At 38.0% G+C, this 23,897-nt stretch overlaps 1 non-coding gene across 1 annotated transcript; it reads left to right on the forward strand.

Moving 5' to 3' along the window:
• Positions 1–22,868: 22,868 nt before the first annotated feature.
• On the forward strand, positions 22,869–23,000 carry LOC115032695 (small nucleolar RNA SNORA17). Its single transcript, XR_003838323.1, has one exon. It is a non-coding gene; the product is annotated as a small nucleolar RNA SNORA17 (small nucleolar RNA).
• Positions 23,001–23,897: the final 897 nt, after the last annotated feature.

The following is a 23,897-nucleotide window of genomic DNA, read 5'->3' on the forward strand; positions in this document are numbered from 1 at the left end:
ATGCTGCACTTCAGTGCTCAGTGCAAGTACTGGCACTTCAGATGCCAAGAATCCTTTAGAGGTCTTCATAGACGCAGAGAAAGCATTGAGCATACAAGGCCAAGAAGATGTGACAATTCTCTATTAAGATAATACCAGCATATTTATTTAAATGGTGATGGTAGGTATCCTTCTAGGAAAGATGCTATATCAAATTAGTAGAAAAATTCAAAGTAAGAACAAGTAAATGAGGAATATTTGTGTCAAAATCTTAAGTTCCACATTGTTTACTATTTGCTTTCTGTATATGAGACCTAGTTTCATGTCTGTTGCCATGATATAATAATCTGCCCAAAGGCAATTTATGAGAGGAAGGGATTTATTTTGGCTTATAATTCCAGGATTCAGTCCATCACTGTAAGGAAATTACAGTGGTAGGAGCTTGAGATGGTTACACAATAACCACAGTGAAGAATAGTGAGTGTATTAGTCAGGGTTCTCTAGAATCACAGAACTTATGGATAGTCTCTATATAGTAAAAAAATTTCAGTAGTAGCTGTGAATGGAAGTCCAAGGATCTAGCAGTTACTCAGTCTCACACAGCAAGCAGGCAAAGGAGCAAGAGCAAGACTTCCTTCTTCTAATGTCCTTATATTGTCTCCAGCAGAAGGTGTAGCCCAGATTAAAGGTGTGTTCCACCACACCTTTAATCCCAGACGACCTTGAACTCAGAGATTTAATTTTCTGGAATCCATAGCCACTATGGCTCAAGATCTCCATACCAAGATCCAGATCAGAAACTTCTATCTCCAAGTCTCCAGATAAGGGTCACTGGTGAGCCTTCCAATTCTGGATTGTAGTTCAATCCAAATATAGTCAAGTTGACAAACAGGAATAGCCAATACAGTGAGAAACAAATGAAACAGTGCTGCCTAATTGCTTGTTCATCTAACTTTCACCTCTCCTTTATATAGTTCAGTGTCCCTGGCCTATGGAATGGTGCCACCCAAAATGAGCTGTTTCTACATACCATTTTGATCTGTGCTATGAAGACACACCAAAAGGGTAACCAAATCTAGACTATTCCTTAATCAAGAGATTCTAGATTTTATCAAATTAACTATCAAAATTTATCAGCACAGTAGGTAATTCAATTTTGACAAGTATACTTCAATTAAGATTAGGACCAAGGCAAAAATATGCTAAATTGTTTCTATTATACAGCTTTTGGAGTTTCAGTTCAAGAATCCTGACTGAAGCTCAGACACATGAGTCTCCTTTAAATACACAGTCCACTTAAAAGAAGTTCTTGGCTTTTTAAATTTTAATTAATTTATTTAATCTTCTCTCATATATTACATTCTGACTGCAGTTTCCCCATTCTCCTTTCCTCCCAGTACCTACATCCCACCTCCCCTCCTGCCAAAATCTAAGCCTTATTCCTTTACTTTCAGAAAAGAACAGGTCTCCCAGGGGTATAAACTGAATATAGAATATTAAATTACAATAAGAATTGGAACTTACCTTCATATCAAGGCAGGATAAGGCAACCCAATGGGAAGAAAGGGGATCCCAAAACCAGAGAAAAGTGTCAGAGACAACCCCACTCCCCCTGTTGCAAGTTCTGAATGGCACAGTCATAACTTTATTTTTTTTGAGGGGGGGAGTTGAGACAGGGTTTCTCTCCGTACTCCTGGCTGTCCTGGAACTCACTCTGTACACCATACTGTCCTCAATCTCAGAAATCTGCCTGCCTCTGCCTCACAAGTGTTGGGATTAAAGGCATGCACCACCACTGCACAGCTCACAACCATAACTTATATGCAAAGGAACTAGGTCAGATTTGCTGTGAGCCACTATGAGCCCTGCTTACATGATTTTGTGAGTCAGGTTTTTTGTGATGTCCTTGACCTGGCTGTGTATTTCTGTATTTGCTCATATCAACTGCTGGATGAAGCCTCTCTGATAAAAATTATGGCAAGACTTTGTCTAGGAATACAGTAGAATATTATTAAGAATCATTTCACTGACTATTTTTGACAGTCTGGTTTCCTCAAATCCTAGGTTTCTGGGTTATTTGCATCTGGTTCCTGGCCATCGAGGTAGTGTTGGCATGTGCTCCCTACTTCTTGGGCCAGTCATTAGTTGGCTACTCCCACAAATTCTGTGCCATTTTACTCCAGAACATCTTGAAATCATGGCAAATTGCATATCAAAGTTTTTGTGGTTGAGTTGGTGTCCTAGAAAGTTCACTGAAAGCCTTGGTAGGTTACAGAGAATAGTCGATTTAGCCTCCTTATCCTCCATTACTAGGAGTCTCTGCTACAGTCATCATCTTAGATTCAATGGATTTTCCATTGTACTATGTGTCTAGATCAACCCCCAAATGCCCTCTAGACCCATTCATCTCCATGTACTGTTTTTCTCCATTCTCCACCCCTGTACCTTATCCCCCCTGTTCTCATTCCCACTCTTTCCTAGACCACAAACTAAATCTATATTTTGTCCCCTTCCCAGGAAGATCCATATGTCCCCCCCTCCCCACCTTGAGCCCTCCTTGTTACTTATCTGCTCTGGTGCTCTGGGGCTCTAAGGTATAGCTTGATCATCCACAATATATACAATTAGGTCTGATGTCAGAACTAGAAAATGAAAAATGGACAACAGGATAACACTTCTTTTAGCAATGAGTTAGCTCATACACAAAAAGATATGACACATGCTGAATACAAGACAAATGACACATTTAAAACTATAATTGGCATTGATGTAGTAATAAATAAATGAAATATGAAATTAAAATAGATGAGTTGATACTAGCATAAATGTATGAATGAGTCAATAAATTTAAAACACTTCTGTCTTAGTTAGGGTTTTACTGCTGTGAACAGACACCATGACCAAGGCAAGTCTTATATAAAAAAAACAACATTTAATTGGGGCTGGCTTACAGGTTCAAAGGTTCAGTCCATTATCATCAAGGTGGGAGCAAGGCAGGCACGGCGCAGGAGGAGCTGAGAGTTCTATGTCTTCATCCAAAGGCTGCTAGTGGAAGACTGACTTCCAGGCAACTAGGGTAGGGTCTTATACCCACACCCATAGTACACACCCATTCCAACCAGGCCACACCTATTCCAACAAGGCCACACCTTCAGATGGTGCCACTCCCTGGTCCAAGGATATATAAACCATCACATTCCACTCCCTGGTCCCCATAGACTTGTTAAAAAACATGAGTCTATGGGGGCCATACTTAAACATAGCATAATGCAAAATGCATGTAGTCCAACTTTCAAAGTCCTCATAGTCTATAGCAGTCGCAACAATGTTAAAAGTCCAAATTTCAAGGACTCTTCTGAGATTCATTCAACTTAATTAACTGTAATCCCCAAAACAAGGCAGGAAACCAGCTGGGCAAACTCCAAACTCTGCATCTCCATGGCTGATATCAAAGCAGTCTTCAGATCTCCACTCATTTTTCATCTATGTTGACTGCAACAAACTGCTTTCTCCTGGGCTGATTCCACTCCCTGTGAGCAGCTTTCCTCAGCATGTATCCCATGGCTCTGGCATCTTTAACATGTTTGAGTCTCCAAGGCAATTTCAATGTTACAGCTTCTTGTTTCAGTGTTTAGGATTCCACTTGATCTTTTGGACTCCTCCTCAGGGCTGGCATCACTTCTCCATCTCTGTCCTCTGTAGCACTCTATGCTCAGGTTGATCCACTCCACTACGGCTGCTGTTCTTGGTGATCATCCCATGGTACTGACATCTCCAACACACTGGGGTGTTCCACTCCAACTAGGCTTCACCAATAGCCTCTCATAGGCTCTCTTCAGGGTGCCAAGCCTCAAATCCTTTGCATGACCCCTTCAGTCCTGGGCCATCAATTACAGCTGAGGCTTCACCTTCTCCAATGGCCTTCCCTGGCCTCTCACAGTGCTAAGCCTCAGCTTCTCTCCATGATCCCTTCATTCCTTCACAAGCAGTACCACCTGAGTGACTCTTACACATTACCAAGTCCAGCCACAGCATGAGGTACAACCTTGGGTATCTCTGGAACATAGCTTCTTTGTGCTCCCAGAAAACAATTTCCAGAAGATTTCACCTCAACGATGCTGGTCTCTTCTTAATCACCGCTAATTCCTTAGCTCCAGCTAATCAGCATCAATTTTCCCAGTAGTTCCTTCCATTCTTAACTCTAGAGCCAGAGGCACATGGCTGAAGCTGCTGAGTTCTGCTGCTTACAGCAACTAGAACATGATCCCCTTGTATTATTACATTATCACTAGCTTTATGTTTTCTAAATCCTTCACTGCCTAAGCTTGGCTATCCTGGTTCTTGCTCTGTAGATTGACCTTGAATGTAAAGATCAGCATGCTTGTCTCATGGGATTAAAGGTGTGTACCTCCATGCCTGGATCTAATTTAGCTGGGTAGGATCTTGCCCCAAGGTCCCACTCCCTTAATCTTTATCTCCTAGAACACAAGATTTTGCTCCATTTCACTTCCTGGTACTCCTTTAATACTCAAACCATATATTTTATATTTTTCCTTTCTAAGCTTGCTATGCTTGTTCAAACTTTTCTTCATAAGACTTAACCAGAGAACAAAGTCTCTGCTGGGCTTTTTTGAAACTTCTTTTGTCAATGCAATTAATCCAAGTCTCTTCACCTTAGCCTCAGGCAAACTTTTCAGACAAGGGCAAAAAGTAGCCACATTCTTCACCAAAATACCACAAAACCAGTCTTTATGCCACATTCTGAAATTCTTCTCCTTTGAAATCTCTTGGGCCAGGTCAACACAGTTCAAATTACTCCCAGCAACAAAGTCTTCCATATTCCTACTAGGATGACCCATTAAGCCCCATTTAAAGCATTCCACTGCTTTCCAAATCCAAAGTCCCAAAATCCACATTCTTTCAAATAAAAGCATGGTCAGGCCTATCACAGCAATACCCCACTTCTGGTACCAACTTCTGTATTAGTCAGGGTTCTCTAGAGTCACAGAACTTATGGATAGTCTCTATATAGTAAAAGAATTTATTGATGACTTACAGTCGGCAGCCCAATTCCCAACAATGGTTCAGTCGCAGCTGTGAATGGAAGTCCAAGGATCTAGCAGTTACTCAGTCTCACACAGCAAGCAGGCGCAGGAGCAAGAGCTGAGAGTTCTATGTCTTCATCCAAAGGCTGCTAGTGGAAGACTGACTTCCAGGCAACTAGGGTAGGGTCTTATACCCACACCCATAGTACACACCCATTCCAACCAGGCCACACCTATTCCAACAAGGCCACACCTTCAGATGGTGCCACTCCCTGGTCCAAGGATATATAAACCATCACAGCATATTAGAAATAATTATTTCTAGGTAAAGGTCAAATTAACTAGTGAAAAAGAATTTTAAAATAGAAGTTTTTTTTTTTTCATTATTTAGTTTATATCCTGACATATCCCCAGCCCCTTCCTCCCAGTCCCTCTTCTCACATAGGTTTTCCCTTAATCCCCTCCCTTTCCCCTCTGAGAAAAGGAAGAATCTCCCCTGGACATCAACCAACCTGGCACAAGAACTCGCTGCAGGATTAGGCTCATCCAATTCTACTGAGGCCAGACATGGTGGCCCAATGAAAATAACAAGATACACAGGTAGGCAACAGAGTTAGGAACAGCTTCTGTTCCAGTTGTTGGGGGAGCCACATAAATGTTAAGCTGGATATGTGCTACGTATATGTCTAGTGCATGTATGCTCTTTGATTACTGTTTTAGTCTCTGCAAGATGCCAAGGATCTAGGTTAGTTGATTCAGTTGGTCTTCCTGTAGAGTCCCTATCTCCTTCTGGTCCCTCAATCCTTCCACAAGACTCTCTGAGCTCCATCCAATGTTTTGGCTGTAAGTATCTGCATCTGTTTCCATCAACTGTTGAATGGAACCTCTCAGAAGACAGTTATGGTAGACTCCTACCTGAAAGCATAACAGAGTATCATTAATAGTGTGAGGGATTAGTTTACACCCATGGGATAGGTTTCAAATTGGGCCAGTCATTGGTTGGCTATACCCTTCAAGTCTGTTCCATTGTTGTCTCTATACAACTTGTAGGTAGGCCAGACTTTAGGTAGAAGGTTTTGTGGGTGGGATGCTGTCCTTATCCCTATATTGGAAGTCCTCCATAACTATAGGAGGTAACCACTTTAGGTTCCATATCTCCCATTGCTAGGACTCTCAGCTACAACCACCCCCATTGATTCACAACAGCCTCCACAGTCCTGGGTATATCCTAGAGATCCCCCATTTCTGATTTCCATTACCTCTCTCCCACCTTATTCTCTTCCCCATTCCCTCCCCCAAACAGCCACACACCCCTTTCATCTACCTCTGATGACTGCTTTATTTTCACTTCTGAGGGAAACTCAAGTATCCCCCCTTGGGTCCTTGATATTTGCTTCTTTGGGTCTATGGAGTGTAGCATTGTTACCCTGTACTTTATGGATACTCTCCACCTTTGAGAACATTCCATGTGTGTCCTTTTGGATCTGGGCTAACTTAGGATGATATTTTCTAGTTCCATAAATATGCCTGTAAAATAGTATTTCATTTTGTAAATGAACCACATTTTCTTTATTCATTCTTCAACTGAGGAACATCTGGGTTGTTTCTACTTTCTGACTACTACAAATAAAACTGCTATAAACATAGTTGAGCAAGTGTACTTGTGGCATGGTGGAACAACTTTTGGGTATACCCAGAAGTGGTATAGCTGAGTCTTGAGGTACAACTATTCCTAATTTTCTGAGAAACTGCCAAATTGATTTCCTTGGTGATGTACAAGTTTTCAAGTTTGTTTGATCAGCAAAACAGGACTGTTCCACATGTTCTACATCCTCAGCAGAATGTGCTGTCACTTGAGTTTTTGATCTTAGCTATTTTAGTGGGTGTAAGGTAGAATTCAGAGTAGTTTTGATTTACATTTCTTTGATGACTAAAGACATTGCACATTAAGTATTTTTATGCTATTCAAGGTTCCTTTATTAAGAATTTTGTTTAATTCTGTGACCCATTTTTAAATTGAGTTTTCGGATTTGTTGGTGTCAAATTTCTTGAATCAGAATATATTTTGGACATGATATGCTTGGGAATCTTTTGTGGATTTGTAATCAGTAAGGGGAACTTGAAGTCCCATGCCTGACATGGTGCCATAGGTTAGATTGCCACAGGTTAAAGTCCCCTGTGGTCAATTGGATACAAGGGCCAACAGAAGAGAAGAGAATTTCCCCCATGGCCAGGTATCTTCTAATCATCATGTAGTTGTAACTAAGTCCAAGAAGGCCAAACCCAAACTCACACTGGAAAATAAAAAAAAACAAAAAACAAAAAACAGGATAGAGTTGGGTGTTTACTGCCACAAGCAAAAGAATGGAGGGCAGGGGCTCCAAAGCCCAGAGCTCATTAACACTCCCAGGCTGAAGAAAAATTAATAAAAACAATATGTACATTATATCTCTTGGTTCTGGTCTTCTTCTGGCTACTTAATCATCCTCTGGTCCATGGCCAAGCAAACTTCTCTTGAGGGTGTCCATATTGGTGCACTTGCATTCTGGAGAAAAACAAAAACATAATCTCACCAACTTGTTAGAAGTGGAGCTTGATGGTTGCCATTGAGAAGTTATTAGAACCCTCCATCTAACTAAGAGGAAGGGAGAGTCCTGCGGCAAAAATGCCCAATGTTTATAAGCAGGGCTCAGCCCTTCCTCACCAAAGAGAAAGTTCATATGGAACTTTCCATCAATGCTAGGTGTGAATCTCCTTTAGACTCTTGGGAGGTGACCTGAGCAAGTGCTTCCTTCAAGGAGAGAATTTCTCTTTCTACAATTGCTTGGCCTTGGAGATTATAGGGTATCCCAAAGGAGTGACTGACCCTCCATGAGGATAAAAGGACACTGAACTGCTGAGATGAGTAGGCAGATCTACTATAAGTCTTGAGTTCCTAAGGCATTCCAATCACCAGCAATGCTAATTTCATGGCTTTAATGGCATCAAAGGTCTTTTTACCTGCAATGGTCACCAACCCATTAAGGTGGAGAAAGTAGCTACCACAACCAAAAGCTGGGTAATGGTTGACATCCATTTTCCAGATTAAACTGGGGAGCACACCTCTAGGGTTAACTTCTGATCTGCCAAGGGGCCCCAATGATGCAAGAAGTACACACTTTGCACAGGACCTTGTATGATATTTACAGTGCAACATGGGCAATTTGAGTAAGAGCTTATGCAAATTTTGTGGGGAAAGATAAAATTGCTGGTGTTACATTCTTGCTTCTCCTAGCATTCCATGTCTACAGCCATAATCAGGGTATCAGTTATCACATTTCCTTCTGCTAATATGCCAGGCAATTTAGAATGTGATCTTATGTGTGAAATGAACCAGTGATGTGCCCTATTCTCAAGATCCTTCTGGATACATCTCATGAAGACATCTATAGAGATGGTTTAATCTTTAATATAGGAGAAGAACAGGGTAAGGACAACTTGTACTGCATATTGGCTGTATGAGAAAATATTAACTGCCTCTTGTTGGCAACACTCAAAATTTTTCAGGAGTCCAAATAATTCACCTAGTTACACTGAGCTAGGATTAGGGAGAATGGTAGTTGTGTGCTTTTCTCCATGTCTTTAGATAATTACACATATCTGGCTTTATTTACATCAGAAAAAACCATAGTTGCTTTGGGAATGAGGCATGAGCTAGGTATGCTAAGGTTTTAACTATAATTGGCAGCTGGGATAAAGCAGAAAGACACTTGTATGGTGGCATGTGATTATCCAAGGAACCTGTGCACCCCATCACCATTTCTTGAAAGCTGATAGGATCTGTCCATAATGAATGAGAATATCATAAGGAGAGTGGTAGAATTATTTTGTCTGTTCTCTGTTATAAGTTCTCCTTGCTAAACCTCTCGCCTTAAGGTTGAGGCAAAAGGCAATCTCAAACTTTGAAGTAACCTTAAGTAAATCAGAGTATGCCTCGTGCAACCACATGAGGGGCCCATTCTGGCATAACACTCCTAGGACCTCATCAAGGGACCAGAGAATTATGCCCAAAAGGAATTTCCTTGGATCATGCAGTTCCAGAGTTGATACAGAAAGGAGCATCATACCATTCTGTAGTAGGTGACTAGCCTCAGATGGTAGTTTACCTCAGGTGAGGGTTTGCTAAGCCTCTCCAAGAGAGAAAAGAGGTGACTCATGTCCTGATCCAGAATAAACAAGGTTTGAGCAAGTTGAGAGTTTAATGCAGTTGTTGTAGTTCCACAAGGAAGGAAGATTCTTTTGCCATGATGCAGAAGACCAGAGGCTTAATCTTGTCAGAAATAGAAAAAAAGCCCAGGAAGACATATCAGGTAACTCTTTGAATCTTTTTGGGAGCAACCCTCAAGTTGGGCTTTTCTAAGTTAAGCAACTGTTGAGAGGATACCTTTTCAAGATGGGGCAGGCTAGGAAGTACAATCATAATATCATCCATGTAATGGACTACTAATACAAAACCCAAACCTTTTAAATGTCATTCCAAAGCTCCTTGCTTTTGCAGAAGATTTCAAAATATCTTTTAGCTTTACATTGATAATCTTGCTTTGACCTTTCTCTTGTGTCTATAATTAAACAACTACATAAAAAGTTTCTAGCCTTCTGCATTAATATCTTCCTTTATTTCCTATTCTGGATTTCTACATCTTATTCATTTTCTTTTGAAGGACAAGCAGTGTGGCAGCACTATTTCAGGAAATGTTGATGACACCAAGCCAATGGAATCTGATTCTTCTCCTCCTTCACATTAGTTTGTCAAGACCTTGTCTGCTCCTTTACCATGATAGAAGCTTACATGAGATTTCTTAGCTGGAAGAGTGTTAGATTTACTGGGCAGCACTGTGGATCATATGTACATTACTGACTAGCAGCTCTCTGAGTTTTATTGTTGCTACTGAAACTACACATTTTCTGAACAGCAACACAGCAATTCTTCCCCAAAAAAACATTAGTATGCTCCTTCCTTGCTCTGAACATAACTAACAAATATTTTATGTAAAAAGAATCTAACAGTATTAATCTATCTTCAGCTGATTTATTTAAATCAGCATAGTTGCCAGCCCACACTGTAAGCAAATTGAACTTTCTAATTGCAAAATTGCATTATATTCATAAGCAGATTTGCTTTCGTTGTTCAATCACTCATTGGCTTATAGCTAGATATACCTTTTGCCTACAGTGAATGATGCATCTGTGAACTTGGCACTGCATACATTTCTTTGAGGTCCTGATGACATTTTATTTGGATGCCTGGGAGAGTCATTAATGATGCTTGGGGCAATTAGTAAAGTTCAGGATGTTTTGTGTATTTGATGGAAATTTCTTATCTTGACTAATTTTTATTCAAGTCTTTTTCAATTTCTATTGAGTATCTCTTGGTTCTGTATTTACTATTGAGTTTAGATGATATTCACATTTTGGATTCAATCACTTATCAGTTCCATGATCAGCAGTTGTATTTCCTTATCCTAACTGTGAAAAAGTCTCTACCTCCTTGTCTTATTTGTCTGCAGTTATTTTTATTCATTATATTCCTCCATCTAAAGTTTTGGGTTGTGTTCCTGACATCTGATAATTAGTATATGAAAGAACTGAGAATTGTAAATACCTTGAGTCAGTGAAAATAGTGTGTGGGACATTAGAAAATGTATCTGGTACACAGGGCATACTAAAGAAGCATTTAAAATTTGTCATGAAGTTGGTTTTACTTGTTGAAAAATTTAACTCAGAATGGTTAAACTGAGAAGAAAATAGCCCCTTGACACATATATTTCCTCTCTCCTTTTTTTGTATTCATTCAGTTAACATCTGACTATAAACTTGAAGGCAAATATCTTAAAATATGCTATTAGATAGACAGGATATTCACATTACCTACATTATAGGAAGTTAATTTACTTGAAATACACAATCTAAGAAATTCATTTATATCAAGTAAAAGTTCTTTCTTTTTTTTAAAGATTTATTTATTTATTATATGTAAGTACACTGTAGCTGTCTTCAGACACTCCAGAAGAAGGAGTCCGATCTTGTTACAGATGGTTGTGAGCCACCATGTGGTTGCTGGTATTTGAACTCCCGACCTTTGGAAGAGCATTCGGGTGCTCTTACCCACTGAGCCATCTCACCAGCCCCTCTTTTTTATTTTTATTTTATTTATTTATTTGATAAATTGTTTTGTTTTTTTTCTGAGTGTTTGGAGGAACCTCTAATTTGAGCATATTTATTTATTTATTTATTTTATTTATGTATTTATTGAAAAGGAGTTCCAAGATCAACTGAAAAATTAATGGAGTGCTATTAGTTGGAAATAAACTGATCATTGATTTATGCATTTATGGATAATAATTTGTTCTCAAATAAGATCAGTTCCAGATAAGTATTTTAAATACATTATTTATAGAAACAGGAAGACAATGTAAAAACACACTCATTTATCTAGATTGTGAAATTTAGTTTTTTTCTAAAATTACTGAACCAATATTTTATCACTTAGAACTTAATTATTATGACGCCCAGAACAAAAACAATAATTATGAAGTTGATTAAAATTATGTATATGAAAAAGTTGTTCTCCTGACTTCAGCTAAATATTTGTATTTTTTTACATATCAGTTTTAATTATATTTTATGAAAATTTATATTTTCATAATATCAGCATAGCAGTATGGTCTCTACTATCATAAATATAATTGACCATTACATGCATTAAATTCCATGAATAAAAAAAAACATAGGTTAATGCATTAATACAGAGTGGCTTATGAAACCTTTCACTATCATCAATGCAAAACTTAAGAGCCTATTAGGAGTGATGATTCCAAAACCCTGCTTTCCACAACGAATCACAGTTTACTGGGATAGAGCCCTAGACGTTTTTCTGTAAGGTTTCCCAGATAAACTCAATGTAATTTAATTTGACCACAAATTATTTATAAGATCTAACTGCTTTTCAGAAATACAGGTAATATAGAGCAGTCATGGTTATCTTTCCAGAATGAATAGTGGCATCTTGTTTTCAGGTTAGACCCTATTTGGGAAGCTAGGTTTGCATGCAAAAATCCTGTCAAACCACATTATCTCCTTTTGAAACCAGTACCAGGTCATTGGTCTTAAGAGTTCTATAGAGGCCTTTTAAGATATAACAGCAGAATTCAGAAATATAGATCGTCTGGGGTTTATTTCATCACATCGTACAAAGACTAATTTTATGAAAGACAAATATTTCTAAAGTTATCATGTCAATTTACCACAAATACATGAAGGGTCTGTTGTTCCTTGCTCCCATTTTCTTCTTGTAAGCTGTTAGAATGTGGTAATATTTAGTTTTTGTTGTGATTTGTATTTCACTGAAGGTTAATAAAGTTAAATTTGCTACTCTCAGCATTTTTATAATGTATCATTTACAATATTATCTCGTTTTAATTTTGTCTCATGATTTTCAACAAACCTCAACTTGAAGGCTTCACTCTTTATGGACACAATTGTATACTGATTTATTGCTGTTCTCAGCATCATGTTTACCTTATCTGTATTGTTTTAACACTCAAAGTTCTATCAAAACCAATAAAAGGATATATATATATATATATATATATATATATGTATATATTGAAATATTCACATACTTGAGATACAAATAAACTGATGACTGACAGTCTTTGTCTCTCCAGTATAGAATAATGAGTTCTTAATTTTTCAACTATATTTATTCTCAAAACAAGCCATGTCATTATTATAATGGATTAGAGATAGTACTGCTGAGCAACAGTAAATGTGAAAACAATAAAAATATGTCAATACATAAAACAAAATCATAGTAATTGGTATTCCATTACGCCCAAGTTTGTTTATTTCTGAGGAACCTTGGCTCTGCTGCCACTAAAGATTAGAAGCCAATTAACTTCAGTATTATAATTTTATTTTATTTTAAGAAATTTTATTTATGCTGTCAGTCTTTAAAATAAAGAGTACATATATGAAAATGATAAATTTGTGTATTTGAAAACTTTTACATATCTAAGACAAAATAACATAAGTAAATGACAAACCAAAAGTTGGTTAGAGAACTCTTATGAAGTTGGATATGTCAAAATTTGATGGATCTATGTTTAGGATTGCAAAATCTTCTTAGATAATGGCTCTTTTAATTTGAGTGAAATGCCCTTCAGATTTCTCTCAGTTTGAAGTCTAATTTATCAGATATGAGATAAAATATGGAGAATCAAATTACCTTTTGTTTGCCTAAAATTACATGTAATATATAAATACCTGTGTATGCATATACATAGATATACTGTTTAAATAAATTACATCACTAGGGTGAGGGCAATACTGATCAACTTGGAAGACATCAATACATGTTGAAAAAATATATACATGTATACATATATGTATATGTATATATACATGAAGATTAGCAGAACAAACTTCATTTTGTTTTTTAGACTTCACTAAGCAAACTTGCCCTCAGAGTGACATGGCCCCAACCATTGAGTTCTGGGAAAAAACATTAGATATTCTTGGCAGTTGTAAAAATAGATATAACAGATGTGACCAGCTGATAATAACACAGTGGGCTAAGTAAACATGAATCATTCTTTGGTCAAGATGCACCTTTTATATGTGTGGTCCTTCCTTGTGGTTTGACCAGATGCAGTGACACAATCAGCTTAAAGGCCAACATTCCTTTACCCTCTTACCCAATCATGTAATGCCAAGGAATGGAAATCTCCACTTGCTATTTTTACTTTTATAAGCCCCACTCCCCTAAAGCTTGAGCTGCTCTCCTATAGTGTTCCTTCAGGAAGGTTTGTGGGCCAGGCTTGAGCCTGAATAAAAACTCTTGTGTGTTTGCAGCAGAGTTGTGGTCCCTGGTGGTCTCTTTGGGAGTCTTGCAATCTGGGAATAGCATACACACATATATGTATATACACGTAACAATGATAATTTTTTAAAAACTGGAGAGGCAAAAAATGGGTGTGGATTTGTAGGCATATACATGAAATTTTCAAAATAAACCTCTTTTTTTTTTCCAAGATAGTGTTTCTCTATGTAGCAATGGGTGTCCTGAAATTCACTTTATAGACCACACTGGTCTTGAACTCATATAGATCTGCCTGGCTTACTTCTTCCCAAGGGCAGGAGTTAAAGGTGTGTACCTCTACTGCTGTGCTTAAATTTGATTTAGTGGGAAGTAATAAAAATGATAAAAGAAATTAATTTTGTATAGGAACAGAATAAAGATGTTCTAATATCTGTTAGAGATAAAGTAGATTTTTCTGTTTCTAGTTAGAAAGTTCTAGAGCTTTTAGAATGTTCTATATCTTAGCATATTTAATGAGCATTTCTCCCTTTGTGATCAATATTAGAGATTCTTAAAGTAAAACAGAAACTGCTTAGTAATTTAAAGAAAAAAAGGAAAAAAAATTAGTTATCTTAAGTCAAGTGTACTGGCTAGTTTTGTGTGAACTTGACACAGCTGAAGTTATCACAGAGAAAGGAGCTTCAGTTGAGGAAATGCCTCCATGAGATACAATTGTAAGGCATTTTCTCAATTAGTGATGAAGGGGGAAAGGCCCTTGTGGGTGGGACCATCTCTGGGCTGGCAGTCTTGGGTTCTATAAGAGAGCAGGCTGAGCAAGCCAGGGGAAGCAATCCAGTAAGGAACATCCCTCCATGGCCTCTGCATCAGCTCCTGCTTCCTGACCTTCTTGAGTTCCAGTCCTGACTTCCTTGGTGATGAACAGCAGTATGGAAGTGTAAGCCGAATAAACCCTTTCCTCCCCAACTTGCTTCTTGGTCATGATGTTTGTGCAGGAATAGAAACCCTAACTAAGACAGTCAAGTTTCCTGCTGGCACTGTAAAAACTCATGATTTTACTAATTCATCTTTTTCACTCTGAGGAAGCAAAACAGTCATCAGAGCAGATACAGATACCAGGAAGATGATGTATGCAGTTTACTTCAGATTAATAACTGAAAAAAATGTATCAGTTTGAATGAATAAGTGACACTGCAAATCATTAAATTGCACATCAGATCCAGAAAATTAAAAAATTGTAAAAAATTATAAAATCCCCCTCTATATATTTTTCCCAACAATAGCATCTGCTGTGTACAGCTCAAGTTTTAAATAATTTATACTTTGAAAAATATTAAAATTACATTTAATTATCTCTGGTATTATACCTTCATAGAATTTTCTAAGTCACTGTGTTGAACAGAAGAGTAACAAAATATATACGGTACATTCTATTGGCTTAGAAATTATTTCCACCATCAATATTTGTAATATAAGCACCCTGATATAAGTATAAGAGTTTCTCATAAGACATTTCAGCACAGTAGCATTAGTGAACAACATGCTTGTGAGATGACAGGAAATCACACCTAATATGAATCTAAGCTATTTGGAGCCTTTAAGAGACTGGAAAAAACATCAAATATAGCAAACATCACACATCAGTTGAGGCTAAGCAGAAAAGCAGTTTTCAGTTTTATAAGGCAAAGGGAGGGCTATAACTTTACGTCATTTTCTGAAAAATAGAAGATTTATTATGGATGAATAATTCAGACCACATGTAAACATAGAAAAGCACCTAATAATTTAATGTCATTAAATTAATGTTTACACAGAAATAATCTCTCCTAATATATTATTATAAAAACTATTTGCACTCTATGCAAAAGCATGGCATGATAAAATGCAATTAAAAATACAATTACCTTTTTAGAAGAAAAATCCTGGTTTCTAAAATCATTAAGAAAATAATCTACTTAAAAAGCTAAGTTGAAATTATACTTTCCAATGAAAAAAATATAAATGTTAAAAAGAAAATTTTCAGAATTTTCTAAGATTAATAGCATATTAGTAACAAATGATTTAAAAGGTACCATGAGAAGCCACACCAAGTCACACAAAAACCACTTCTATTGGATATACACTTCTAGGAAAATGTCAGTAAGTGATTGCACTTCACTGGTACAATGACATCCTAGAACAAGAGTTAGGGAACCAGTGAACTGACTTAGTGTGCTCAAATTGGAAACAATGTTTCATAGGTGTTGAATGTAGTGTTAGAAGCAGAGATGGAAATTTTACAACATGAAACTCAAAGTACAAGATATTTAGTTAATACACTGCAAAATATGCTAATGCTTCCTTAACAATACTTTTTCATATCAGTGCTTATCAATAAAGACAAATTGAGTCAGTTTTCAGTCATGGAGGAGAGACAGGAATAAGCTACATAATTTACCAGTGGGTTTTTAAATACAGTGTACATAAAGATACTCTAATTTTCATGAGGTGGTATAAATTAAAATACACTTTCACTATATTGATGACATTAAGTGTATGAAGGAGCCAGGCATGGTGGTGCACACCTTTAATCCCAGCGTTCGGGTGTTGGGGCTAGCCAGCGGCTCACATGTCCGGGTTCGAGCCTAGAAGGCATTTTGGAATATGGAAGAAAAGAGGGAATCTAGGCGACCAGAGAAAGAATGGAACCAAGACAAATAGTCTGATCAAGTTTCAACTTTAATGTCGACAAACTTGCTTTATAAAGAAGAAGGGAGGCCCATTCCCAGTCACGCAAAGATCCTTTGAAGTAGTCAGATCAGTCTTTTAGTAGGAACTCATGAAGATCACAGTTTGGTGTTAACTCTAGAAGATCTTGGTGAGCATGTTCGGCCTCAGGCAGGTGGCAGGTAGGGGCATATTAAAGGAGAGGGATGAGAAGCAGCACAGTACGTGGCTCCGCCTCCGTGGCAGATGGTCTCAGCCAGCCTAGCTAGGCTGGAAGGAAGTAACACTCGGGAGGCAGAAGCAGGCAGATTTCTGAGTTCAAGGCCAGCCTGGTCTACATAGTGAGTTCCAGGACAGCCAGGGCTATACAGAGAAATCCTGTCTCAAAAAAAAAAAAGGTTGGGGGGGATTCTAAAAGCTTTATAGTTGGGAGATTCTAAAATATGATCAGTAAGCAAAAGGATTACCTTACATTCCATGACCTCCCAACTAAGAAGGTCTCCTTGTGAAGAGAAAATAGACAAGATTTTTCAAGTGAACTGGGAAAAGGTAGGGATGGTAAAAGGAGGGATCATGTTGGGGAGAGGGATGAAGGGAGTGCCTACACGGAGAGACAACTGAAAAAGAGGGGAGCATCATTTTGAGACAGTGATATGGAAACCTGGTGCAGTGGAAACTCCCTGGGGTCTGCAAGGGTCATCTTAACAAGTATTCCTAGTAATAGGGTATATGGAGCCTAAACAGGCCATATTCTAGAAACAGAACCTGGCTATCTTCTGTAACCAGTCAAGTCTTCCAGAGCAGGGATTAGGGCACCAACTCAGCCACAAAACCTTAACCTACAATTTGTCCTGCATGAAACATATGCTGCAAGCAATGGTGGCACAGAACTTGTAAAGGTAGACAATCAATGTCTGGTCTAAGTAGAGGCCCACATGACACTGCTTGTATGACCAGGATCTGTATTGCCCAGAATGCTGGCTAGACACAAACATGACTAGACATAAATAAAAAGCAAAAAGCAACAAGCCAAAATTTAAAAAAAAAAAAAAAGGTAAGTAATAATATTCTGCCAATCATCAGAGAGGCTTCATCTGGTGAGAACAGTAATGAGAACAGTTAATGGCAAAAGATACAGAGACTCAGACCAACTTTAGTTGGAACTACAGAACCTTAAGAAAAAGGAGCCAGGGAGGTCAAGAACACCATGAGGACACAGAAAACAGAGCCAAATAAGCAAGGCTCATAGTCACTTTTAGAAACTGAAGTCATAAACACAGAGCCTGTATGGGTCTGTGCTAGATCCTCTGCATGAATGTAATGGTTGTTTTAGCTTGGTGCTTTTATGGAACTCCTAACAGTGGGAGTTGGGATAGGGAGCCTCTGACTCATTTCTCTGCTTCTGGGACAATTTCCCCCCTACAGGATTGCCTTGTCCAGCCTTGCTATGAGGGTCTGTGCCCAGTTTTATTGTATCTTGTTATGCTGTGTTTGACAGGAATAAGGAGACCTGCTCTATTCTGAAGGAAAACAGAAGAGGATGTGGAGGGATAAGGGAGATGTGGGGTGTTTGAGAGGAATGGAGGGAAGAGAAATTTCTGTCAGGATATTGTATGAGAGAATAATAAATAGATAGATAGATAGATAAATAAATAAATCCAAATACATAGAAAATGATAGATAGATGAGAGAGAGAGAGAGAGAGAGAGAGAGAGAGAGAGAGAGAGAGAGAGAGAGATGATAGAATATAGAGATAGAAAATGAAGATTCAGAATCTGTTTCATTTCAAATTTTGAAGGAAGAATTTACTACATTGCAACAGTGTTTAAGCTTACTTACTAGGCTGGCTATTTCTAGCAATGTCTAAGGCATTAGCCCTTCTTCAGCAGTTCAAATTCTGGCGCAAGTTATCTTGCTCTTCAAGCCTTTTGATTAGCTGAGCAAATCTATCAAAAATGTCTGTAATAGACTAAGGATATATATTTATTCTTTGGAATACACATATTCATTCTTTGGGAAACCAAAATACAACAGTCAACACAAGTCTTGGGGTTAGATCAAGTTTTTAAGTTAAAAAAAAAAATGGGAGCAAGTAAAGAGACAAAATGTGGAGCAGAGTCTGAAGGAAAGGCCATCCAGAGACTGGCCCACCTGGGGATCTATCCCATATACAGTCACTAAACCCAGACACTATTGTGGATGCTAAAAAGTACATGCTGACAGGATCCTGATATAACTGTCTCCTGAGAGGCTCTGCCAGAGCCTGACAAATATGGAGGTGGTTGCTTGCAGCCAAACATTGGACTGAGCATGGGGACCTCAATGGAGGAGTTAGAGAAAAGACTGAAGGAGCTGAAGGGGTTTGCAACCCCATAGGAAGAACAACAATATCAACCAACCTGATGCACCCAGAGCTCTAAGGGACTAAACCACCAACCAAAGAGTAAACATGGCTCCATTTGCCTTTGTAGCATAGGATAGCCTTGTTGGGCATCAATGGCAGAAGAGGCCCTTGGTCCTGTGAAAGCTCAATGACCCAATATAGAGGAATGTGAAAGAGAGGAGGTGAAAGTGGGTGTGTGGGTGGCATGGGAACACTCTTATAGAAGCAGGGGAAGAGGGAGGAGATAAGGGGTTTCCTGGGGGAGAAAACCAGGAAAGAGGGTAACGTTTGAAATGTAAATAAAGAAAATATCCAATAAGACAATCAAACAAACCCCAAAGTCTGCTTTCAAAACTTCTAAGTTCAAGCAGTGATAACACTGTAAACTTCAATGCACTTGGTGAAGTGTATCCTACTCAGTCTTCCATGTTCTGATCACTATGTAATCCTTCAAACTGTAGAGTTAAAACTCCACAGCAGCATTCCATTATGAAGTAATAATAGTATAAGTGTAAGCATCCCAAAACGCACTACAAAGCTGTATGAGAGGTACTTATTTTCTTGCTGTACTTTCCCTTGGGTTGTGTATAAAATACATACGTATGTATAGTACATACATACATACATACATACGTACATACATGCATGCATGCATATGGCCAGACAGACCTATATAGCTTGAATAGGTGGAGCAAAGTTTCAACAAACTTCGCATATATTCATACATACAGATTTGACAGAAGAAACAGTCCCAACAACTTCACATTCATATACATTTTTGGTAGATGGAGCTAAGTTTTAGCAAGATCCAACCATTTTACATACATACATACATACATACATACATACATTACACATTCATACACATTCATACATTGGGTGGAATGGAGCAAGCTCCAACCACTTTACATACATACATGCATTTTGTGATTGAATGGAGAAAACTTCCAACAAGCTCCAACACATTATTTTTTCTTCCACAGTTTATGTATCTCAGCCAAATCTTTCAAGCAATATAGAATTACAATGTGATTGCATTCTATTTTTCTTAGTAAATTACTATGAAAAAACAGTATGTTCTCCAATACTTTATATTAAAAAACATTATATAGCAGAGGTAAAGAAAACAAATTATTTCTAAGAACCTATGTACATTGGTAACTAAGCAACTTTTTGTAGAGTGACCAAGTGTGAGCAAGCAAGGTTATTTTCTCACCCAGTTTCTCTGACTGGCAGGCAGCAATTTGCAGTTACAAAGAAAAGAGTGGTTATTTCATTATTTATTTTTAACAGTAATCATAAAAATCTTAAAGAAATCACAAATCTAAATTTTTATGCAAAAACAACCAGCCATTTCTCCTTTAGCTTCTCAGAATGTACAACTATGTGTTTGCAATTTTTATTAAATCATATCAGAAATCCGGGGGCAAAAAATTGAGTACAATAGATCAATCAACACTAGTCCAGCCTCAGTGAGAGTCACGTCAGCCAATGCTTGCTGGATAGACTGCCATTCATGTTGTTGCCTAACCTCAAAAAGTCCCTAGTCCCTAGCTCAACGAATAAGTGTATTCTTCTGAACTTCAAATTATTCCCTAAGATTTTCTATATTAGAGACACTAGCAAAAACATCTTAACCTAACTTCATTAACAATTCATTTTTCCCACTGCTCTCTTAGGGTAGTGGTCATTGCTGACAATTTATATTTTCTAAGTTCTTTCTGAGGATGGTGACTGAACTCTAGTAGAAATACCTAAAAACAATCAAATACTATTATTGTGAGTGCCGATAATACTCACCAGTGAGAGGCTGGAAGCCCCCTTTGAGTTTTCTTAAAATTCTTAGATTAAGAGGATGTGAAGGCAACAATCAGAGCAAAATCCCACAACAGCATGAAGTCCTCAGTACACATAGTCATCAGAGCTGTACCTCTCTAAGACACACCCATCATGGTTGTGCTAACCAGTGGGGCAAATTCCATGAGTTTAAAACCGTTTTTTGTTCAGAAAGCACAGCCCTGGACACCTCTGAAATATTGATATGCACTAATTCATGGGCAACACCTAATAATAAATATCTCAAGATAGGAAAACTAATATAAATAGACTTAGAACAGGGAGTTCACAGATTGATAACAGGAGAGAAGCAATCTCTTCTGTTGGCTCTAAGATATGGATTCAGGCATCCACATAAAGGCATACTCCTAATATGGTAATAAAGGAACCATCACCAGAAAGGCTTCAAACAGCAAGGCAAAATCAATGACTGAATCTCTGGATGCCCCTCCTCTTGGCTACTATCTTTCTGTTTCCATGGACACAACAGAGTCAATGCTATGGTTTTATGTACAAAACCTGGTCTGCTACCATCATTATTGAATATTTATCCTGCCAATAGTAGAGGCAAAGGCCCCCTGGTGAGATAATAACAGGCAAGTGTGTTGCTTTTTGTTATTGTGAGATGACAATTTTCACTCTAAGAACAATGTACACAGTAGGAGTTTTTCCTTCTCACATATCACTTGGGGTTTCAGAAGATTTATTTTCTGCACATTTTGATTGGCTTTGCCCTGGGTAAATATAGAGAGTGGAAGAGTAAAGAACAGGCAAAGAGGATTTTCAATGCTTTTCAATACTTATCCTCTTGAAACTCTATCTGCTGGGCTGTGTAACTTTGCTTCAGACTGTGGTGTTTGTGAGACAGCTCCTTCCTAAAGCTCCTGCTCCCAGCCTTGAGGTCAGGTGGGGCCAATGGCCTTCAGTGAACTAATGGTTCCTTTACTTTGCATGCGTAACAACCCTGCTAACACAGTTTACAGTTACTTGTATTTCTTCAGTTATCTCATTGGTATGTTTATCTATTTCCACATGAAAAGCCCTACTGACTCTTATGGTGTACATTACAAATCAACATGATTTTCCATTGATATACACACACACACACACACATATATGTATGTATATATTTTTCAGTTACTTTATGGTTTCATTTAAAATATGTCTTTAATGAAATATAAAAGTGCAGGAAAAAATATTGTAATGTAGTTTTTAGTTTTCTTTTTTATTTTAACCCAAATGGACTCAGTAGCTTACCAAATAATACAACAATTTACTTGTAGTAGGAAATGTCACCTCTATAATTTATCCCTACTATGCAGTTGAATACATTTCTAGGTGTTTTCCATATTAAGTATACATTAAAGGATTAAATTAACACAGTAGCTTAAAAACATATCAAAGGAATAAATTATTATAATACAAGCAGATTTAATGAAATATATACATTGAACGTCTAGTCCTAAAATGTTAAATTTTCAAACAATGGGCTAATATTTTCATCAGGCACATCAGACTCCTGTATCACTAGAAAATATGACTATTTTCTTATAAGCAAGACAATAAACACCAGCAGTATATGTTCATAAATTTGGTGCAAGTAAGATACATCTCCTACATTAGCTTAGTTAAATTAGAAGACAATAACAATGTAAAATCAGAAGTTGAATGAAGCTGAAATCTTATATATTCAGGGAAAGGTTTGTTACAAAACTTCTCAACACTGTTTTTCTATTTTAAAAAAGTGTGAAACAATAAATGCTTAGGATTTATAAACCATAAATGAGTATATGGATTATAGTGAATATAGTGGAATAACTTGGCAGAATTGTTACTGATTAAAAGTAAATAAGGTATAAACTAAGAATCTGGTGTATTTGCATAGATAGACATATATACATATACACATATATGTATGCATTAATAATAAAGAAAAAATGGCTATCAATTTAATAGTTTGATAGTATTGTAGGCATTAGTGGGAGGGTAGCACAGAGGGATGGAGGAAGAAAAAGAGGAAAGAAGGTTATGTAATTTTATTTCAATTAAAGTTATACTTTTACCTTCTTCTAGAAACATTACAGGTATGGCTGCTGTGTCACATGTGCATCAGTGGGTTGCAGAGAGGAGAGAGGCTATGTCTACACTCAGTGTTCTGACCTGTGAACATCTAAATGCAGTCTAGAATTCCCTGAAACATCTAAATGCAGTCTAGAATTCCCTGAAAAAAAGCAAGCTGGAGATGACTACCAGTCCAGTGCAGCACAGGTCTGGGTAGGGCATGCCCAAGATGATCCCTGCTCAATGCCATAATGTACACATTTCGAGACAAATGCTGAGATGTCATCAGATTCTCAGAGACCCTGGGCAGTACTAAGAGAAGCAAGTAAGTGTTGGAGAAATGGAAAAGAAGGAGGAACATGGATGTGGGCACAATGAAGAGAACAATGACATTTCATTTCTCAACGAAGAGACTAGACATTTGAGGATAGTGAGGAATAGCCAGATATGTATAGCCAGTGATGCCACCTTGGATCATAGTGGGGTTCTGGCCTGTGCTGCCACCAGGGCCTACATCTGGGTCCGTGGCCTTATAGCAGCAGAGGTTTGTTACCATCAATAGTGAGGTAAATGTACTTGGTCTGAGCTGATGTCCAGGAACATGGCCTTACCTATCACCTGGGTGTCATAAGAGAGCCAATCCCTGGAACTTGAGAGCAGATAAATTGACCCTACCCCTAGCCATCTCCAGTACTCAGAAAAATGTCCCTGCACATTGTGAAAGTTGTGAGTGAGCTGGCTCTGAGGATGATATGTACATGGAAGAGCTGGCCCATGTAATGAAATAGGCAAGGGAGAGATACCCTCATACCCTCTTGTGTCTGACCACATGTGACAGTTGGGAGACCTGTCCCCAGGGTCATGAGAGCAGGAGAGCTTTCCCTGCCCCTCATCAGCTGCAGCACTTGGGATTGCAGGTCTTGTATACCTGGACAGCACAACAGAGCTGAAACTGATGGGGTGAGGCATTAGTGAGCTATCCTGAGGGTGTAAGCCCTGGAGAGCTGGCCTACTGCTTGTTTATTATGTT

The sequence above is a fragment of the Mus caroli genome, unplaced genomic scaffold (genome assembly GCF_978045245.1).
Source record: "Mus caroli unplaced genomic scaffold, Mus_caroli_1 scaffold_13, whole genome shotgun sequence".
Lineage (NCBI taxonomy): Eukaryota > Metazoa > Chordata > Mammalia > Rodentia > Muridae > Mus > Mus caroli.